This window comes from Furipterus horrens, unplaced genomic scaffold (genome assembly GCF_987537825.1).
Source record: "Furipterus horrens unplaced genomic scaffold, mFurHor1.1.pri manual_scaffold_13, whole genome shotgun sequence".
Lineage (NCBI taxonomy): Eukaryota > Metazoa > Chordata > Mammalia > Chiroptera > Furipteridae > Furipterus > Furipterus horrens.
Genome location: NW_028327183.1, coordinates 25,002,747 through 25,015,584, shown reverse-complemented (window position 1 = coordinate 25,015,584; position 12,838 = coordinate 25,002,747). Strand labels below are relative to the sequence as shown.

At 44.5% G+C, this 12,838-nt stretch overlaps 1 pseudogene; it reads left to right on the top strand.

Moving 5' to 3' along the window:
- Positions 1–12,838, top strand: part of LOC149994274 (polycystin-1-like protein 2) — a 100,963-nt pseudogene that overhangs the window by 86,100 nt on the left and 2,025 nt on the right.

Sequence of the window (12,838 nt, the reverse complement as noted above, 5' to 3'; positions counted from 1 at the left end):
AGGCTATAGAGCTAAAAAGTGGCAGAGAAGTAATTTAAACCTAGCCTGTGTGTCCCTAGGATCCCATTTTTTCTTTGAACCATTGTGTTTCTTGACTCACTGATTTTATAGGTAGAGCTAACATTTATTGTCATCTTTATGCTGTACACAGTTATAAAGACACTGCTTTGGGATCCCTAAATGCCACTTCCTCCTGTCTGAGTGAATGTCCCTACTGCCCTTACATTTGAAGGGGATGGAAGTACCATCCAGTTGCTGCTAAGTGAGAACTTGAACTGCATTGTGTCATTTGACTTTGAAAACCACTGGATAAGGAAGTATGTCATCTCCATTTTACAGATAAGAACAGAGTGTTGGCACAAGGTCACACAGCTAGTGATATAGTGGCATAACTGGTGGTGGAAGAATGACAGTTGGAATCCAGGTGTGTCTGATTCCAAAATCCAGGTTCTTTCCCATCCCACCCTGCCCTTTATTCCCCTCTTGTGCCTTTGCACTTTAAATTCAGTCTTAATGTTGGTGTGTCATTAAAAATGGCATAGATCTATATCTAATGACATGGGTGAGAACAGATTATATGATCTCAAGTTTGTAAAAATATTTCATACACATACATAATGCCCTAGTGAAAGCCAGTCTTCTACCTCATTTCCTACCTTTAAGAAGCTTCCTGCCCCAGCTGCTGTGGCTCAGTTGGAGTGTTGTCCTGAAGACCAGAAGGTCATGGGTTTAATTCCTGGACAGGGCACATACGCAGGTTGTGGGTTTGATCCCTGGTCGGGGTGCATACAAGAAAGCAAAAGATTGATATTTCTCTCTCTCTCTCTCTACCTTCCTCTCTCACTTAAAAAGTAATGAAAAAATGTCCTCAGGTGAGGATAAAAAATACTTTTTAAAAAAAATCTTCCCTTTTTAGCAAACTGGGTCTGCTGGTGTAGATGGTTGCTTCCTCTTTGGCTCCAGCCACACTTTTTTCTTGCCTCTTTTATATACCCAACTTTCTCTCATGTCATTAAATTGTTTACATATGTGGAAATAATAACCCTTTTATGATGGCAAATAGCTCTAATTAAAGCACAGTCCTCTTGACACAGGGAGGATTCCTCCTCTGTCATTCTTCCATAGCTCTGCAGCCCTTAACCAAGACTGCTAGGTAATGGCCCCATGACCACCATCACCACCATCATCCCTATCATCACCATCACCCTCACCATCACCATCATCAGAATCTCACCATCACCATCACCATCACCATCATCACCATCTCATTATCACTTAGCTGGGGGATTGGAACAGCCCAGTCTCCCAGACCTGTTGCAGGAAGTGATGACCTCCGAGATAAGTCTAATCCTGCATCCTGTGCTGAACTGAAATTAAACAAATTCTGGCTGAGCTGCTTGTAGTCTCTGAGACGCAGTCTCCCCTCTTGGTCCCAAAGGAATGCTGCCCTTGGTTACTGCTATCCACAGTGAAACTTTGGTATCTGCTCATATTGAACCCCAAAATGAACATGATCACATCAGCCCTGCACCATGCCTGGGGATACATTTCGGGCTTTGTCATTGTCATCCATATCATTCCTGGCTTACTCCACTGCAGTGAGTGGCCCCTTGGGAAAACCTCAGGGTAGTTCTCCTTGGAAGCAAAGGCTTCTCAGTGTTGGGAGACTGTGAATTAGGGTTAGGGAAACACTGAAAACTTGAAGGAGATGGTGGATCTTCTGAGTTCAGGCCCTTTTAGCTGGGAACTCATGAACTGGTCGCTCCAAATGGAGACCTCAGCTGAGTAAGTGTGAGGAAGCTGAGTCTCAAGACTGAAAGGGCCAACTATCTCCAGCAAAGACTTCCTTTCTGTATCCAGACCCTGCCTGGATGTACTGGTTCTCTTGACATTCCCAATGGCTCAGATATGCCCAAAACACTTGTTCTGTGCTGGGGGGACATGGAGATGAATTGGGCAGTCCCTGTCCTTGAGCTGGGGGTAGAGATGGGGAAGTAAGGATGGACCTATCTGCAGGTCATGTCAGTGCTTGATGCCCTACACAACAGGCCCCACTCCCTCTCTAACCCTTTCCCCATTCCGGATCCTTTCCCTGACTATCACCTCAACCCTGATCCCCCTACTCCACCTGACCTCACACCTTCTTCTTCTTTCACCTTTAGAAATAGGCTGAGCTGTGTTGATGAAGTGATGGAGGGTAATCCTGAAAAGCTTGAGTCTGCTTTTGTTAAAAATGCCCCTTAATTCATGTTGATTTATTCAGCCCTTCATGTGCAATGCATGGGCTGCAGGGACATTGTAGCGTCCTCTGGGACTAGAAGTCACTGATGCAAAGCCAGTTCTGGGCTTCCCTCTCACATGAAATTCTGTGGAAATCTTTGGGGTGGGGAATGCGGTGATGAGGAAAAAACACTGAGAGGGGAGGTCCTGTCCAGGCAGAAGAAGCCTATTGTTCATCCAACCCAATTCTCCCAGAGCAAAAAGTATGGGGCCTCAGAAAGCCCAGTTTCATTTCTGAGTCTTAGAGCAGCTGAGTGAATGCAGTAGTAGCGTAGTGGGTGGTATGTGAGTCCCAGAAGTGCAAATGCATCCCATACAAGACCGGGTGTGTACTTACACCGACTTGCATGCCTCTGTAGGTATAGATAGCTTGGCCAGGACAGGTCAAAGATGTGACTGACCCCTACTGACTATTGTCAAACAACAGGCTTTTGAGGGTTGTGTGGTTTCTTTCCCTGTTCATGAGGACTCTTTCTATAACAGTTAAAATTAATATTTGATTGGAAATTCTGTTCCTTACAAAACCCTCTTTGATGCAACAGAAATGACGATCAGCCTTCAACCAGGAATCTACAATTACAAGGAGCTAATGGGGTAGGGTAAGAGGACACGGACACGCTGTCTACACCACACCTTTACGAAAATTAGAAAAAGCATGCCCCTCAAGTGCCTCCCAGATGGATAGAACACCTTGGGTCCAACCTTGGCAAGTGCGGGGCAACTATGGACAAACAAAACAGGACCCCCTTCTTCCAGGCAGACAGCCCCATACCAGGGCCCAGAGCTCACCCTGGGGACCCCAGCTTACAGAAGAACATCAGGTGCTGGCTACTCAGGAAGAGGACTGTGCTGGGGGTCCCGGAAAGAGAATGCTCCTGACCCTAGCCAGAAACGGTGCCCATATTTGGAAATGGCAGCAGTGAGGAGTGGGGGTGCTGCCTCTCCCTCTCCTGGCTGCTCTTTTTTTTTCCCTTTCTTTAAAAAAAAAAAATTATTTTTGTTCAATTACAGTTGTCCCAACTTTTCCCCTGTTGCTCTCCCCTGCCCTGCCCCCTGATGCGCTGCTAAGCCCCAGGCAGAGAAGGACATTTCTGGCCCAAGGCTCAACTTTGAGGATCAGTTTTCCCTCTGAGGGTGTCTAGTGGGGAAGGTGGCCAATAGGAAATAGGACCTCCCAGGGATGACTGGATTTCTTCCTAACAGGTCCTGGACTATAGCCCAGTGCTCAGCTTCCTTCTAATTGGGTCCTGCATTGTCTTCATGACATTTGTTGTGCTGAATCTATTTATCTCTGTCATCCTGGTGGCCTGCAATGAAGAGCAAAAATACTATCGGGTGAATCCCTTTGGCCTATTCTTCAATTGACCTTAAAATAGAAAAAAGCTGGATGAGCGGCATTAGACATTAGGGAAACTTGTGAGACCATTGTAGCTCAAAGCCTTCATTTCACAGGAAGAGAAACTAAAGAACAGAAGATCACAAGCAAATGAAAGTTACACTAGAATTGGGTCTCCTGAATCCCAGTGTGGGACTTTGTTCACTACACCAGTGATTCTTAGCTCTGACTGTACCTTAGAATCACCCAGGGGTGTTTGGAAACTACTACTGCTATACCTGAGACCAATAAAAACATAACCCCTGGGAGAATGATGCAAGCATGGGTATTTTTGAAAACTCCCATGTGATTTTAATATGCAGCCAAGGTTGAGACCCATTAAAAATAATCAAAGATGATAATTTAGATGATACAAACAAACTTTAATACTTCAAGAAGTGATCCATCTCCATGCAGAGAACTGCAAGATGGGTGGAAGGCAGGAAGTTTTTATAGGATAAAGAATTAAAAAAACAAGGGAGAGAAAAATACACAATATTGGATTGCCAGGGGCCACATAGTCAACCTTGTTTGGGGTGAGAAGGAAAAAGAAATAAGTATGGATAGAGCCCAGAGGTGGCTTGGCGTTTGGGGACTAGTCAACCTAATGTACAGTAGTCCCTCTCTATATCACGGTTCACTTATCGCGGCCTCATTGTATCACGGGATTTTTAAAAATATTATATTATTTATCATGGATTTTTCGCTATATCGTGGGATTTTGAGGTACTGTATACGTATTTATATGCGTAGTATTTATGATTTTAATGATTTTTGCCTAAAAATTTTCAAAAAATATATTTAAAAAAAATAATAATTTTAACACTAAAAGAATATCAAATCAAAATAAAATATTGCACAGTTTATAATTTTTTTTTTTTTTTTTTGCGGACGAACACGTATGTTATGCTCAAAACGAGATGTACTCTCGAGCTTGTTTGCCTATATGAGATTGTACACGGCTCACGACTGTCTGATTGATGGAAGGCGACCAACCAGAGCATTGTTTTGTGTATCCTGGGCACTGATTGACTCAGTAACCGTAGCATCGGTCTGTCTGCTATCCTGCACTATGCGCATACGTTCAGCATCTCACCTTGTCCACTTCACTCCTACCTCCAATCGCTGTGCGTAGTTTTGCTCTGTGGTATTGTGTTTTGTGAAATTTTCCTTAAAGACTGAATTTATTGCAAGGCCTACGATGCCACCCAAACGTTCTGCATCTTCTAAGGATTCTGGCAGTGAACCCAAGCGCCAGAGTAAGATGCTTACCATAAAAGAGAAGATGGAACTTCTTGACATGTCGAAGGAAGGGAGAAGCTGTGCATCTGTTGGTCACCATTACGGCATCAACGAGTCTACGGTTCGCTATATAAAGAAGGATGAGAAGAATATCAGGTCTACGGCATCAGTGACTTTCAACAAAACAGCAAAGAAGGTGGTTACTTCCCACAATGAGATGATTGTGAAGATGGAGTCTGCTTTAGCTGTGTGGATAAACGATTGCAGAAAAAAGAATATCTTGCTGGATACAAACACCATCCGGACGAAGGTCAAGCAACTGTATGATCGTTTAGCAGCAAAAAGGGATGATCATGACGGTGATGAGAATGAAGAAGAGGGCGACGATGACGACGCTGCAGCAGGACCTTTAAGTGCTTCTCCAACCAGACCAACCCCATTCAGTGCCAGCAAGGGCTGGTTTGACAAATTTCAGAAACGCTTTGGACTCAAGAGCGTTTCTCTGCATGGAGAGGCTGCCTCTGTGGATAAAGCCAGAGCCAAGGAGTACATGAACTCCATGTTCAGAGACATCATCGAGGAAGGAAGCTATAAGCCTGAACAAGTTTTCAACATGGATGAAATGGGCTTATTCTGGAAACAGATGCCATCTCGCACTTTCATTATGAAGGAAGAAGCAAAAACCCCTGGTTTCAAGGCCCAAAAAGATAGGGTAACTTTAATCATGTGTGGGAATGCTGCGGGCTTAATGATAAAGTCAGGGCTTATTTGTAAGTCCAAGAACCCAAGGGCCCTAAAAACCAAAAATAAGAATGTGTTGCCTGTGTACTGGATGCACAACCCTAAGGCTTGGATCATGAAACTCCTCACGACTGACTGATTTCATCAATGTTTTATCCCGGAGGTTAAGGTTTATCTGGCAGAGAAAGGCCTTGATTTCAAAGTGCTTCTGATAATGGGCAATGTTGGAGGCCATGCTGTCGACCTCACGTATGATGGCGTCCAGATAGACTTCTTGCCGCTGAACACCACATCGCTCATTCAGCCAATGGGTCAAGGCATTATTTGTGCTTTTAAGGTGCTCTACACCCAAAACACCCTGCAAAACCTTGTTGAAGCTATGGACTCGGATGAAGACTTCTTGCTAAAGACATACTGGTGTGAGCACACAATTGCATTGTGTCTCTAAAATATTCAAAATGCCATAAAGGAGATGAAGAGTGAGACTTTGAATGCCAGCTGGAAAAAATTGTGGCCAGAAGTGGTCCATGATTACAAGAGATTTTCTCCTCATGAAATCCATCACTCTGCGGTGGATAAGGCCGTGAAGCTGGCAAAAATACTAGGAGGAGAGGGCTTCAGTGACATGACTACTGAAGACGTAAATACCCTGATCAATGTGCACTCTCAACTGTTGATGGACAAAGACCTGGAGGAGCCGACTAAGTTAGCAAGTGAAGAAGAGGATGAGGAACAAGACAAACAACGGACTGAAGAAGAGGAGGAGGTTGGCCTAACACTTGATCATCTTGCAACCATGGTCAGAATGGCCAAAGAACTTCAACGAGTGGCTGAAGAATAGGATGCCCATATGGTTTGTTCATTGCAGTCTGCAAATTCAATCGACAGACAGTGCCACATCAGTTTACAAAAACATTTTCAACCAGAAGAAGCAGCGTCAGCGACTCCCCACAACTATGTTCATCACTCAAACGAAGAGGTCGGTTACACCTACACCTTTAGCGGAAGCAGAAGTTACGGACGAGGCTGAAGATACTACTGCACCACCTGAAGAAGCGCCTGATGAAGTGGTGCCTTTAGAAAAGCTGTAATGCTCTTCTTTGCTGTGCAGTACATTCATCTCATCTTCATCATCTTCATCGTCATCAGTACTGCACAGCTAATTCATCATCTTCATCATTCAAGTTGTAGTATACTTCACTGGTGAGTACCCATATAAAATTGTACAGTACTATATATGTATGTTGTTAAAGTTACGTAGGTTTAAGAGTGTAGAATATGTTTAAGAACATAAATAGTGTTTATAAAAGTGTGGAAAAGGTTAATAAGGGAGTGGGAAAGGTTAATAAGGGACTGGGAACGGTTTTTAAGTGTGTGGGAAGGGTTTCTAAAGCCTTAAAATATATATAAATACTAAAATAAATGTAAGGTTCCTACTTCGCAGATTTTCACCTATCGCGGGGGGTCTAGAACGTAATACCTGCGATAAGTGAGGGAATACTGTACTGATTTCTGGTCAAGGGGAGCATTTACAGAAACACGAAAGTTATCTAAGTTCCTGTTTGTTGACATGGCACCCTGGGCAGGAGCAGCTCCACTTTGGGCTTAGAAATTCATTTCAACAAGTTATATGGTAACTTTGGTTTAAATTTTGAGAAACTGCCAAACTGTTTTCCACTTCACATTCCCAAATGCAATGCTGAGAGGCTCTGTACATAAATTCCTAACCACCTCTGATGGGGGTGGCAGAGGAATTCTGTCATTTTCATCAGAGGGGAAGAAGGAACCCCCCCTCGTGATAAATGGTGGAGCACACACCCTTGAGTTTCCCTGAAGGAGATGAATCCAAAAGCAACTCTGAAAAGCAAAGTGACTTCGCCAGGGACCAAGTTTCACAATAAAACCATGGTTTGCCCTTAAGAAAAGCCCCCAAAGAGGATATATCTACTGTATATCTGTTACATGGTTTTTTGCTCCCACTGCAGCAGTCAGAGGAAGGACAGATTGTCGATTTGCTGCGGATGAAAATACTCAGTTTCCTGGGCATTAAATGTAAGACAGGAGCCTGGATGCTGCAGTGAGCAGCCTGAGTTGCTGTTAGGAGCCCAGGCCCCTCAATCTGCACCAGCTGCGCCCCAGGTTTAATGTGTTCATCCATACACAATCATCTGTAGAGTCAGCAAAAGGCCAGAGCCTTGGACCTATACTTACCAGTGATTCTGTACTCTCTCCAAGTCAATGTTTTCTGTGTCCGTAGATAAGTTACCAATCCTGGCAAGTGAAAAAACTAATCAAAATATGTATACACATACACATACAATTGCCACTACTGTGATAGACTGTCCAAATGTCTTTCCTTCTAGAAATAAAACAAAGAGCCTGAAGTTAGAGAAAAGAAAAATCTCTTCTACAGACATTATTTGACCTTCTTGGTCAGTCAGGGGTTGCCTTTGAATGATTCTACAATAGTTCAGGGTTTCTCAAACTATGTCTGAGAGATGCTAATGAGCATCATATTACTTTGCTAGGGCAGCCAGAACAAAGTATCACAAACTGGGTAGCTTAAAACAACAGAAATGTATTGCCTCACAGTTCTGGAGGATAGAAGCTCAAAATCAAGGTGTCAACAGGGCCATGCTCCCCTGAAAGGCCGTGCAGAAAAATTTTCCCTTTCAGCTTCTAGCATTTGCCAGCAATCCTTGCCGTTCCTTGGTTTGTAGATGTATCACTCCAATATCTGCCTCTGCTGTCACATGGTCTCCCCTATATGTCTTTCTCTGTGGCTCTTTTCCTCTTCTTATAAGGATACTAGTCATAGTGGATTAAAGGCACATCCTACACTATTATGACTTCATCTTAATTAATGACATGTGCAACAATTCCTATTTCCCAATTTGGTCACATTCTGAGGTACTGGGGGTTAGGACTTCAATGTATCTCTTTAGGGGACATAATTCAACCTGTAACAGGTGTCATGGCCCCAAAATGTGTCTGGATTGAATAAAGGTGGGAAAACACTGGATTATAAAAGGCTGTACAAGTTCTTTAGCACGGAAACTGTCAGAGCTTTTAATGTGCTAAATGTGCGTTGTGAGTCTCCTGGGATGAGATGAGCATGAGCAACAAAGTGTGTAATGATTCCCAAATCTCTCTGGCCAAGGCACCCAGTACTACACAGCAACTCAATCAGGGCTAATGTTGCTTTGATGATACTTTGGGAATTGTTGATCTTTACCAATGGTTCTCAACCTTGGCTGCATGCTAGAATTCCCAGACTTCATCCCTATATACCAGAATCTCTGCGCTGGGACCCAGATGTCAATAGTTTTTTAAGCTACCCAGGTGATTCCAATGTGCAGTCAGACTTGATAACCATGCTCTAAATTCTGAGAAACACAGATCGAGATAATAAAAGGCCTCCAGATGTCTGTGTGGATAAGTGCACATTTCTCCTCACCCATACAGGGGAAGCAGCTCAGACATTCTCTCCAGTTCACCCTCACACACCCATTGTAGCAGACACTCTAGGCTGCCTGCCCCAGATCCAGTCTATGCTTTCCTCCTTGCTATTAGAATTCTGACTTTGTTTCAGGTAGCTATCTACCCTTCCCCCACATATTCCTGGGAAGGTGACCCCGTAACCACCTCAAGGTAAAATCTGATTTGTTTTAGTAATGGTAATTCGTTTCCCTTGACAGTAAGCTGTTTAGTGTGAACATGACCTGGTCTGGGCAGTGAAAAACAAGGTCTTTAGGACTCTTTCAGGAAGTATCTAATAAAAAGAGACACAAAGAGATGGGCTCTTTTGCTGCTGGACATTGTCTGATCTGGTCTAAGAATTCTGGAACTTTGGCAGCTACCTTGAAACTACAGGGAACAATCTGAAGTAGGCAGAGCAGAAAGATAAGGGGAACATGCATGCTTGATGAGGTCTTTAAACAGTTGACTTAATCAAGCCTGGGGCTGAACTACTGCCACTCTTTATCTAGGGGAGAGCTTAAACGTCTTTTTATGATGGTTGAATCAATATCCCACCCTGCTACCCCATAATCAAAACCCAGCAACCTTTATAAACAGAGAGCCATATAACATACAATATACATAAAACCTTGGTAATTTCATTATCTCCTACCAACTCAAAAGCCCACAACCATCCTTTATTATGTCAGGTATGAACATAAGCTATATATGCAGAGCTACTCATCAATCCAAAGCAAGATGTACACAAGATGTACACATAAACTGGTACAGACACCTACTCAAATACATACAAAAGTCTGTTTTAAAAAGGAAATCTGGAGAAGTTGTACATTCTTCATTTCTCTTTCTCATCTTCCCATCTACTCTCCACTTCTCTACTGACTGTAAATATCAAACCGGCAACTCCTTCAATCACATTATGTGCTGAGAGACTGTCCCACGATGTGACCCCTGACGACCTTGAGCTAGATAGACCCTAGCCACGATAGAGACTGCTTCTCTGAAATCTCATCAAGTATCTGAGCCACCCCTCCCATATGCCCCAAGGCTTGCTGGTACCCTGGCACAGGATGTGCCTTGCCCTGGGCAACTACTTAAGGCATTTCCCCCATCTGGGGTGGGTTACTCCCAGTACACCTCTCCTCCCTGCTCTGTTCTATGTAACTATCACCTGCCATGTCCCATTTCACTCATGAGCAAGCTAATTAAACTTTCTGAGCCTCCAGCTCCTCATTTATGAAAAAATTTAATACCCGCCAGAAAGGGGTTTGCGGAGGATTGAAAAGATGTTTGCACAGTTCCAGGTGCATAGCAAGGGCTCAGAAAAATGACTATTATTTGCTCAGATGAAAATGGAGCATGACAGCCCCTGCAAGGTATTGCACAGGTGTGCCAACAATCCCAATTTAATAAAAGAGGCAGAAGTGCAGTGTACTAACATATGGCCCTTCCAAACACACACTTCAAGGTGCTCGAAGTGTTGTTCACCCCAGCTGCTGCTTTGATCGTGCCTGCTCTAGCTGACTCCGAAGCCACCGAGAACTCCGTCTTGCAGACCCGGCCTCTACCTGGACTCTTGGAACTCAGGACATGCAGAGAGGACACTCTCAGGACTTGTGCCTTTCCTGGACTTCACCATGATTCAATGCAACATGACGCATGCTTTTCTGGACTTTTATTTGGAGGCTGATGACATTGTACCTCAGATCCTGAAGGAGACAGTTGACAGATAAGAAATGGGGAACTTCTGGGCATGTTTTTGGCTTATAGCATTTTAGGCAGCAAGGGAAGTGCTGGATCTCATGGGAGGCTCACAGCCTCCACTCCCAGGATGGACTATTGAAAATAAAGACCTGTTTTCCTCAACACTAATTGTTGGGTCTTACACCAAGGCACCACGTGATCAAGCCCCCCTTTGCTTGGTAACAGAAGAAGGAAAGGGAGGGAAAGGAGACAGGAAGAGAGAGAGGAGAATTAGAAAAAGGGAGAATGAGGTAGCAAAAGGGAAAGTAAGAAGGAGACAGGAAGAGGCTGAGAGAGGCAGAGAGGGGAGTGAGAGAAGGCAGGGTGAAAGGAAGAGAGAGAAAGAAAGAAAGGGGGAAAGGGAGAAAGAGAAGGACAGGAGAGAATGGGAAAGAGGAATGGGAAGAAGAAAAAGGAGAAGGCGAGAGAGAGGGAGTGTGGAAGAGGGAGGGAGGGAGGGACATAAAGAGGGAGAGAATTAGAGATGAAGAGAGAAGAAAAAAAGAGAGAGGGGAAGAGGGGGCGGGGGAGGAGTGAGAAAGGGAGAGGGAGAGAGGGAAAGGGAGGGAGAGGGAGAGAGACAGGGAGGGGGGAGGGGGGAGAGAAAGGGAGAGACTGGGGAGAGGGAGGGAGTAGAGAGAGTGGGAGAAGGAGAGGGAAGAGAGAAATAGGCAGAGGGAGAGACAAAGGCAGAATGAGATATAAAGAGAGGGAAAGGGAATTAAGAGGAAGAAAGAAAAATGGAGAGGGAGAAAAAGAGGGAGAGGAATGGGAGAGGCAGGAAGGAAAAGAGAGGGAGGTGGAGAGAGGAAGAAAGAGGGAGAGAGGGAGAGGGAGAGGGTAAGGGAGGAAGGAAGACAAACTGAGAGAAGTGACAGGAACAGAGAGGGAGAGGAAGGATGGGGAGGAAGAGAGAGAATTGGAGAATGAGAGAGGAAGAAAGAGGAAGAGGGAAGGGGGAAGAGTGAAATGGGGAGAGGGAGAGGAAAAAAGAGAAAGAGGAAGAGGGAGGGAGAGACAAGAGAGAAGGAGAGGAGACGGGAAGGGAGGGAGAGGGAGAGGGAGAGGGAGGAGAGTATGGAAGAGAGGGTGAGAGAGATGTAGAGAAAGGGAAAGAGAGGGAGAGGCCAGACAGGCCAGTAGCCAGAAGTAGGATAGGGGAAATGAGACAGATAGGGCCAGTTTATGGACCTGTGGACATTTCCAATATTTGTCTGTTATAAATAATGTATATTCATTATTTATACTATACATTCACGTATAAGTTTTTTTTTTTTTTTTTTTTTTGGTCGTTGAGATATGTTTTCATTTTTCTTGGGAAGATACCTGGCAGTGGCACAGCCAGATCATATGATAAGTTTCTATTTACTTATTTAGGGAACAGCCAAGTTGTTTCCCAAAGCAGTTATAAACATTTTACATTCCCACCAGCAATGTATAATATAAGGGGTCTAATTTCTTCACATTCTTGCCAAAATTTGTTATTGTCTGTCTTTTTGATTATAGCCATGCTAGTTGAAGTGGTGTCTTTGAGCGTCGGCCTGCGAGCTAAGTGTCGCTGGTTCGATCTTTCAGTCAGGGTACATCAGAGAAGGAAAACTCTTGACTCCAAAAAACCTCCGCTGCCTTGCGGCATACCTCTTCAGGGGAAAGGCTAAGGGAGTAAACCCCGACAGAAAATCCGGAGCCGGAGTCCCTAAGGCGGTTCGACGTTGTAGTCAACACCGGCAACTCCTGCGGCGCACCTGAAGCCAAGCTGTATTGACTCCGTCTTTCCCTTGGACCCTTCAGCTGCGAAGAGAGGGGGGGTCTGCTGCATGGGCAACAGCAGACCCTCCATATCACCCTGCCCAGGCTCTGTAGCTTCAGCGTCATCGCAAGATGTCGATTCAACACGGGAGGAGACAGATACGATGTCACTCCCGAGTCGGACTGCACAGCCATTCTTGGCGGTGCAGATAGACTCTTAAGAAGCTA